Source organism: Bubalus bubalis, chromosome 2 (genome assembly GCF_019923935.1).
Source record: "Bubalus bubalis isolate 160015118507 breed Murrah chromosome 2, NDDB_SH_1, whole genome shotgun sequence".
Lineage (NCBI taxonomy): Eukaryota > Metazoa > Chordata > Mammalia > Artiodactyla > Bovidae > Bubalus > Bubalus bubalis.
Genome location: NC_059158.1, coordinates 87,550,015 through 87,558,473, shown reverse-complemented (window position 1 = coordinate 87,558,473; position 8,459 = coordinate 87,550,015). Strand labels below are relative to the sequence as shown.

At 42.1% G+C, this 8,459-nt stretch overlaps 1 pseudogene; it reads right to left on the bottom strand.

The window, feature by feature from the left end:
* Positions 1-438: 438 nt before the first annotated feature.
* LOC102398880 lies at positions 439-1,594 on the bottom strand (annotated as a pseudogene).
* Positions 1,595-8,459: the final 6,865 nt, after the last annotated feature.

The window sequence follows — 8,459 nt, the reverse complement described above, 5'->3', positions numbered from 1 at the left end:
TTTAGACTCATAGTGACTTAAAAAATTAAGAAACTATCCTAATAGGTTAGCAAAATTATGGCATATTTTTAAAAATTATGTCTGCTTATTCATACTTGCTACTGCTGCTGCTGCTAAGTCGCTTCAATCATGTCCGACTCTGTGCGATCCCATAGACGGCAGCCCAGCAGGCTCCCCCGTCCCTGGGAGTCTCCAGGCAAGAACACTGGAGTGGGTTGCCATTTCCTTCTCCAATGCATTAAAGTGAAAAGGGAAAGTGAAGTTGTTCAGTCGTGTCCAACCCTCAGCGACCCCATGGACTGCAGCCTTCCAGGCTCCTCCGTCCATGGGATTTTCCAGTCAAGAGTACTGGAGTGGGGTGCCATTGCCTTCTCCTAGTCATACTTAGATGTAGGTTATTTTTATAGTTTTATTTTTGTATACAGATTTGCTTAACAATCACTGAATTTCTAGGCCAGTTTCAGGTAACTGAAGCACCTTTGAAAGTAGCTTATATTGTTTGCAGCTGGGATGCTGCAGCCCAGTCTGGAGCAAAATTGGAAATAACAGCTCTCTAAAGACAGGCTTGTGACTCAGTGGTAAAGAATCTGGCTGCAATGCAGGAGAGGCAGGTTCAATCCCTGGGTTGAGAAGATTCCCCTGGAGTAGAAAATGGCAACCCACTCCAGTATTCTTGCCTGGGTAATCCCATGGACAGAGGAGCCTGGCTGGCTATAGTCCATGGGTTCATGAAAGAAATGGACATGATTTATCGATTAAACAACAACAACAACAAAGACAGGCCTAGAAATCCTAGTCCAATCATTTAAGATGTTTCCTTTCTTGGGCAGCAGGACTGAGTTATACCTGGCTGCTAGGCCATTGTTCACAGGGCCACCAAACAGTGCAGGCCACCAAAAACAAGACCAACCGATCCACCTCGCGTATTGGTACAGGTTTCACAATGCAAATCACAAACCCTTTGTAAGATATGTGTGCCATCAAAAATGGAATCACTTTGGTAAGCCACCAGCTATATGAGCCTGTGACACAGGTAAGATGGGTTAAAAAATACTATTGCTATTAGGCCACAGAAAGCAGCATTCAGTCCAATATATGTCCATTTTTAAGCAGATTCCTTTCTGCTTCCAGTAGTTGGTTGATTTTTCTGATTATAGTATCAATTAAGTTCTCCTTGACAGTATCATCTGGTTCATGATGTACCATCTTAAGCTTTTCCCTCTTCTCCCAGCAATCTTCCTCGGTCTTCTTCAGCCACACAAGGCCTCACTCAAGCCTTTGCTCAACTCACCCAGGCACAGCCATCTTTTCAGCTTATTTTTAACAAGTGAACACCCTTGACACAAAGGAATAGATATTTTGAAAACTTAAGTTGACGCACTTAAGTTTGATATACTGGGCATAAAGATGATTAAGACATAATAATTCCTCAGTCCAGCAAACTGCAAAATACTATATGATAAATAATTGCACATAACTGTTGATTAGATTACACAACCAGAAAGTACTTTTATTGCATCGTCTTTTTTCATAGAGAAGGCCAAAACTTCAAACCGCAATTCTTCACTATGTGGAAAACTAGACCAAGGAAACTCTCCACCCCTCCATGGACCCTGCGTGCACTGGGCTGGCTGTTCGCTTCCCCAGGGACCCACTCTCTGGGCCATTGAGGTTGCTGGAGAATATGCAGCCACATTCTTTTCACTGTGGTTTTCAAGGTGACAGTGTGAGTTGCCATTTCACAACTGGGAAAGCCCCATTGTCTCCTTGCCCATCAGTGGTGCTGAAGCTTTTTTCAAATCAGTTCTCTTACTTTGAAAGCTCTTTTCACGTTTCAAAACACCAGAGAGAGCAAACTGATGCTAAATTACGTAAGCTGTAGAGCAATCCATCGGACTAGGGAAAAAAAGAATTGGTCTGGCTATTTTGTTCCACTCTGCACAGATAACACTCAATATCCTAATGGAACTAAAACACATTACTGTCTAGGAGAGAGCGAGACTACAATAACAAGTAGTCAATTTTCCCTCCTGAAAAACTTCTTTTTGAGAAGACATACTGAATACAGTCTACACAAATCTGAGTTCCTATTTGCACATTGTAATGCTTCAATATACCTGAGGATTTTTTGACCTCATGAGATACCTCCCAATCTGTGCCTTGTGTATCTTCTGTCTCACCATCAACTCAGAGCAATTGGAAGAGACTAAGAGATTCAGTTCTGAAAAACAAACCTCATCATAATGGAAAATCCAATTAACTTTAGATACAGTAGCCACATACCAGTAACAGCATTGTAATTTTGCCTTCTATGAAAATGGCTTAGCTGTTCATTGGGTAGCATGTCAAAAATTAAACAATGCACATTATTTTCCTTGCCTTGAGATCTAACACTACCTGGTGAATTAGAAGACCAACTACTGATATACATTTAACTAGATTTAATTCTTGGAATCTTTGTGTTTTACTAATTTATTGTGCGTGTTCTGGGGTAAAGGAAAATAATTTTCTCTGGTAACCCAGACTGAACTCCTGTTCCACAGTTTGCAGATTGTGAAATGATGATGTTGATAATGTTGATGTCATTTTTAGCTCTCCTAAGTGAAAAGTGATATAAACTAGTGATATTATCATGCTTACTATCTCAGCTGCTTTGTGAGAGAAGTCAGAAAATGATTGTTATCCCTTCTTAAGGGAAGATAAACTGGGAGGCTGCAGGAAATGTTGCTGAAATGTTCATACATGATTGTTGGTGGAGCTGAAACAAAAGCCAATCTCAATACTAAGCTCAGTGTCCAGCCCCCAGATATCCCTTCTCACATTGGCAAAGGGGGCACACCCTGGGTTTCCAGCACAAACCTTACTTTTATTACTTTTTACAGATATGAGTTAGTTGCATTCAAAACAAATATCCAGTTTTTACCAAAAATGGCAAAGGATAGAAAGATGGTTAAGTCCTAATCCTTGCCCTCTAGAGGGTTTAAACAATATGACAAATACAAAGCAGAGAACATAGCCAGCATATTAGACATACAAGAAAATTATATTAATGTCTTCTTAAAAGTAGGTGAACTATAAATTATGGGTGTGTAAATACATACTTGGGCTTCCCTAGTGGCTCAGATGGTAAAGAATCCACCTGCAATGCAGGAGACCTGGGTTCGATCCCTGGGTCAGAGAGATCCCCTGGAGAAGAGAATGGCAGCCCACTCCAGTATTCTTGCCTGAAGACTCCCATAGACAGAGGAGTCTGGAGGGCTACAGTCCATGGGGTTGCAAAGAGTCGGATAGGACTGAGTGACTAACACTTTCACTTTTCTAATGCATACTTTTAAGTTCAAGAGTGATGTGGAAGGAGGTCTCTTGAAGGGAAAATCAGGGAAAGCAAATGAGGAAAGAGAGGAGAAGGCTGGGCTGCACTTCCCTCCCCTGTGGTTTCTTTTGGTTTAGCCAGCCTGCTTTTCCCCAGGCAGAGTTTCTGCAACTTAATACTGCATGTAAGACCTACTGAGGGAAATTTTTTTTTAAAAAATGCAGATTCACGGGTTCCACCCACAGACATCTAGATACCACTGGTTCAGAGTGATATTTTAAGTCAGCCTCCAGCAGCTGAGAGGCAAGCTTTGGACTTTGAGTTGGGAAACAGTGCTCTGAGATCAGTCGTGTGTTGTAAGGAAGGGAGAGAATTGACTTGGAAGATATGGGTGATGTGGGGGTTCACACACGGTGGTCTCTGCAATCTTTGCCTTACATCATAGGAAAGTAGGACTGAAAGAGGAGAGGAAAAGTCAGCTCTCCGTAATTAGCTAACACAGCCTTCTCCCAGCCCAAGTGTACTTGCGCACAGCCCCATGTGCCTGCATCAGAGAAATCTGACTCCTGACAGTGTTTTCCACTTTCCCTGTCCGTCTCCTACATTTCCTCTGACCCTCCTATTATGCTCCATCTGGGGCACGGCTGCTCCCACTTTCCATTTATGAATAATTTGGGACTATATTTAGGCATCTCCAGTCATTAGGTACCTACGGTTTCTGTATACAGCCTATAAGGTTTTATTTTTTAGAATTCTAGAAATTCATGAGAAAGAAAGCTCTTAATATTAGGTCACTTAGTCAATTACCTCCTTTCCTGCCTAATGCAAAATTATTCCCAATAGTCCTGTTTCTAGTGCTCTGTCGCCTATTTTTAAATGTACTGATGGTGATTCTGCCCCTCCCCTCAAGAGACCCTTATCCTGCCTCACCGAGCTCAGTGTCAGGGGCTTTCCCTGGTAATTAGCTCCAACTTGCTATTTCTTCTCTTTCCCATTATCCTTGGTTATCAATTCCCTTGTAACAACATTATTTCTCTCACATAGGCTCTATATTTTTAGACAGTTTCCACAGTTTCACAAGCCACTGTTAAAAAGAGTTGAGCTGCTTAGTACCAGCCCATATCTTTATGAGTCGCACTATTGGACGATAAAGACAGACCTAATGGAAACTGTCCTTGGGTCCCACTGTGTCCTGCCACGGGCCACATTACCTCGTGCCTGCATCTCTGTGCTTGTTTGCATTGATTTTATCAGCCTGAGGTCATCCCCCTCTACAGAGCAGTGACTCTTTAAGCATAATGTGTCTAGATCATATGAAGGTGTATAAAAAAGGGCCATCTCATTATCTGAAAATTGGGAATGAGACTGCCTCTTTGGTTACATTTCTATGAATGTTAAATGACACCAGGTTCAGAAAAAAATTAGCAAAAATTCTAGTGTGCAGTCAACATAATAAAATCCTGAGGCATATCTATATGATACTAATATAAATATACCTCATTCTGTTTTTAGCTCTCTCACTTGCTAGTTGTATGACATCAACACAATGTGCAATGATCTATTATATAATCCTTCACAGTTGCTGGACTAAGTATTCTTTGAGGAGAGGAATTGTGCCTTATTCATCTTTCTGCCCAGGGCATCAGACTTAAATGTATCAGCCTAAGTTGTTTTACCTTCCTGAGCCTCAGTGTTCACTTCTGTGAAATGAACACAGATGATCTGCCTTTGGCTCAGACACATTTTATGCCTTAGCTGACATCTTCCTAGCCCACATTTTTGCTCCAGCCATTGCTGCAGATAACACACTTGCACAGGAAGAGATGGAAGACACCTCACTTCCCCTGCACCCTGAGGAATCTTGCCAACACCCAAGGGACATCTGCAGGAGTCTGGGTCCAATCACCCAAACAGTGGTTCTCACCAGGAAGATGCAGTGATCACACTGTGGGAAGGAGCTGAGAGAAATACATTTGTCTGCCCTAAAGTTGCAGAAGCTGCGATAATCTGTTCTAGGAAAATACACCCTGTTAACAACCTACAGTACACAAGGTAGCCTCAGTGACAAAGAATTGCCCGACCCATATGCCAGTGGTGCTGCTATTGAGAAACCCAGACCAAGAGACCCTACAAAAACCTCATCTCATGAAGAAAATGCCTCATAAGATACGCTGCTTCCTCTTGTGTTCAGACCCTGTCACCTTCTCCTCTCCAGAATGGACCCATTTAAAGGTTATTGCTCTGCTCTATAAGTGCATACACAAATACAAAAGATTTATTTTATATAGAGTCAGACGCTACTGAGTGACTAAGCACAGCACAAGAGCAAGACACTGGTACCTACCCTGTAGCGTCAGAGCTGTAATGCTAGGAGTGCTCAGGTCACAGCACCATCACAGGGGATATGTGCTCCTTGCTCTGGGAAGAAACAGCAGAACTAAAGAATCACAAGGCAGAAACCAAGGGAACAGGTGCAGGGGCAGATGCTGAGGTGCTCATATACAAGGTTAGAGTATAATACTAGAGAGGGGAGAATTTACTGATATTGGAAACTTCTCCCATGATCTAGAGTTTGATGTCTTAGTGAGGACAAACAAAATTGGTCCTAATGCATTGTTGGGATCATTCTTTGAAGGTTATCTGACCAAAGTAAATCAGGAATAGAATTGCCTTGGCAGAGTACTGGGGAAAGCATCAAAAGGCTCAGAGAGATGGAATGTTGTCATGGATTTATGTTAGAACAAAGCGCTCACCACCCAACTATGATCCCTGAGGAGGTCTAAAGGACACCCTTCCACCTGGTTAATAAAGAATGTGTCAACATGGTGGAGAAACTTGGCTGTGGCTGCTGACTGATGTTGGGAGATACTACATTGGAACTTGTTTCCCTGGTGTTGCTGGGATTCTAAAATAGCAGAAGCAATTTTGTCTTTACAGAAACAAGGTGGACATCATTACTGAAATGGGCAGCAAGGCCAGAGTGACAATCAGAGTGCCTTAACCTATAGGGATCTGTGGGAATGGTTAATAGATCATGGGTGCAAGATGGATGGGTAGCCAACTAGAGTTAGGTTTCATCTGTATAACCAGAAGTTGAAATTCAGCAAGCAAAAACTGCTGCAAGTCACTACAATAGAAAAATCACACACTCACCCATTTTTCTCAATCTAAGTCAATTCTCAAGAGTCTGAGCTCAGTCTCAGATCCAGAGCTCACCAACTAACAAAGAGGCTAGATCCTCTCAAGGAAGTATCCTGAAATACCACTGTAAACACATGATAAATATTTCCCAATTCCCAAGGAACTCTGAAGCTAGTTACCAGAATAAGTATGTACTGGGTAAAGAAGTGGAGAAGGCAATGGCACCCCACTCCAGTACTCTTGCCTGGAAAATCCTATGGACGGAGGAGCCTGGTAGGCTGCAGTCCATGGGGTAGCTAAGAGTAGGACACGACTGAGCAACTTTACTTTCACTTTTCACTTTCATGCATTGGAGAAGGAAATGGCAACCCACTCCAGTGTTCTTGCCTGGAGAATCCCAGGGACAAGGGAGCCTGGTGGGCTGCCATCTATGGGGTTGCACAGAATCAGACACAACTGAAGCGACTTAGCAGCAGCAGCAGCAGCAGGGGAAAGAAGAATTCTCAGACCATTCAGGAGGCTATAAGGCAGAGGATCACAGTTGACTCTGATAGCAAGAAATCTAAAATTCCACTATGCCCTTCATTAGAGCAAGGCTCATGTAAGCAAGACAATGAACGGAATGCTGGCCCATGTGGCTCCCAGAGAGGTCCAAGGGGTCTGCTGACATCTGTGCAGTTATTGCCCATTTCCTTATGCAATCAAGATTGGTTCCTTGACTGAAGGAATAAAAGCAATGGTGTTTGGAAAGGACAAGAGGAAGTCTCTAAACTGCATTGTTATGTCTCAGAAGGAATTTCAGAAATTAGCATCACTATCAAAGATATAAAGGATGAAGGGATATCCTCATTTAGTTCACCTATTTAGTTGCTGCAAAAACTAGAGGGATCATGGTGAACAACAGTGGACCAAAACAAACATAAAAAGTGGTTGTCATAATCACAACTGCTATACCAGATGTAATATTTTCCTAGAAAATTATCACAGCTTCTGGTACTTAATATGCAGCTTTTGAGCAGACAAATGTATTTTTCTCAATTCCCATAAATAATAAGGATCAAAAGCTGTTTGCTGTGATGTAAGAAAAACCTACGCATCTGAATGCAGAGTTCCAAAGGAAAGACCTACCCATCCTAATGCAGACTTCCAAAGAATAGCAAGGAGAGATAAGAAAGCCTTCCTCAGTGATACAGAGGAAAACAATAGAATGGGAAAGACTAGAGATATCTTCAACTAAATTGGAGATACTCAAGGAACATTTCATGCAAAGATGGATACAGTTAAGGACAGAAATGGTATGGACCTAAAGAGCAGAAGATATTAAGAATACACAGAAGAACTATACAAAAAAGATCTTCACCACCCAGATAACCATGATGGTGTGATCACTCACCTAGAGCCAGACATCCTGGAATGTGAAGTCAAATGGGCTTTAGGAAGCATCACTATGAACAAAACTAGTGGAGGTGATGGAATCCCAGTAGAGTTATTTCAAATCCTAAAAGATGATGCTGTGAAAGTGCTGCACTCAATATGTCAGCAAATTTAGAAAACTCAGCAGTGGTCACAGGACTGGAAAAGGTCAGTTTTCATTTCAATCCCAAAGAAAGGCAATGCCAAAGAATGTTCAAAATACTGCACAATTGCACTCAATACACACTCGCAAAGTAATGCTCAAAGTTCTCCAAGCCAGGCTTCAATAGCACATGAACCGAGAACTTCCAGATGTTCAAGCTGGGTTTAGAAAAGGCAGAGGAACCAGAGATCAAATTGCCAACATCTGCTGGATCATCGAAAAGGCAAGAGAGTTCCAGAAAAAGATCTACTTCTGCTTCATGACTATGCTAAAGCCTTTGACTGTGTGGATCACAACAAGCTGTGGAAAATTCTTCAAGGTTGGGAATACCAGACCACCTGGCCTGCCTCCTGAGAAATCTGTACACAGTTCAAGAAGCAACAGTGAGAACCAGACATGGAACAAAAGACTTGTTCCAAATTGAGAAAG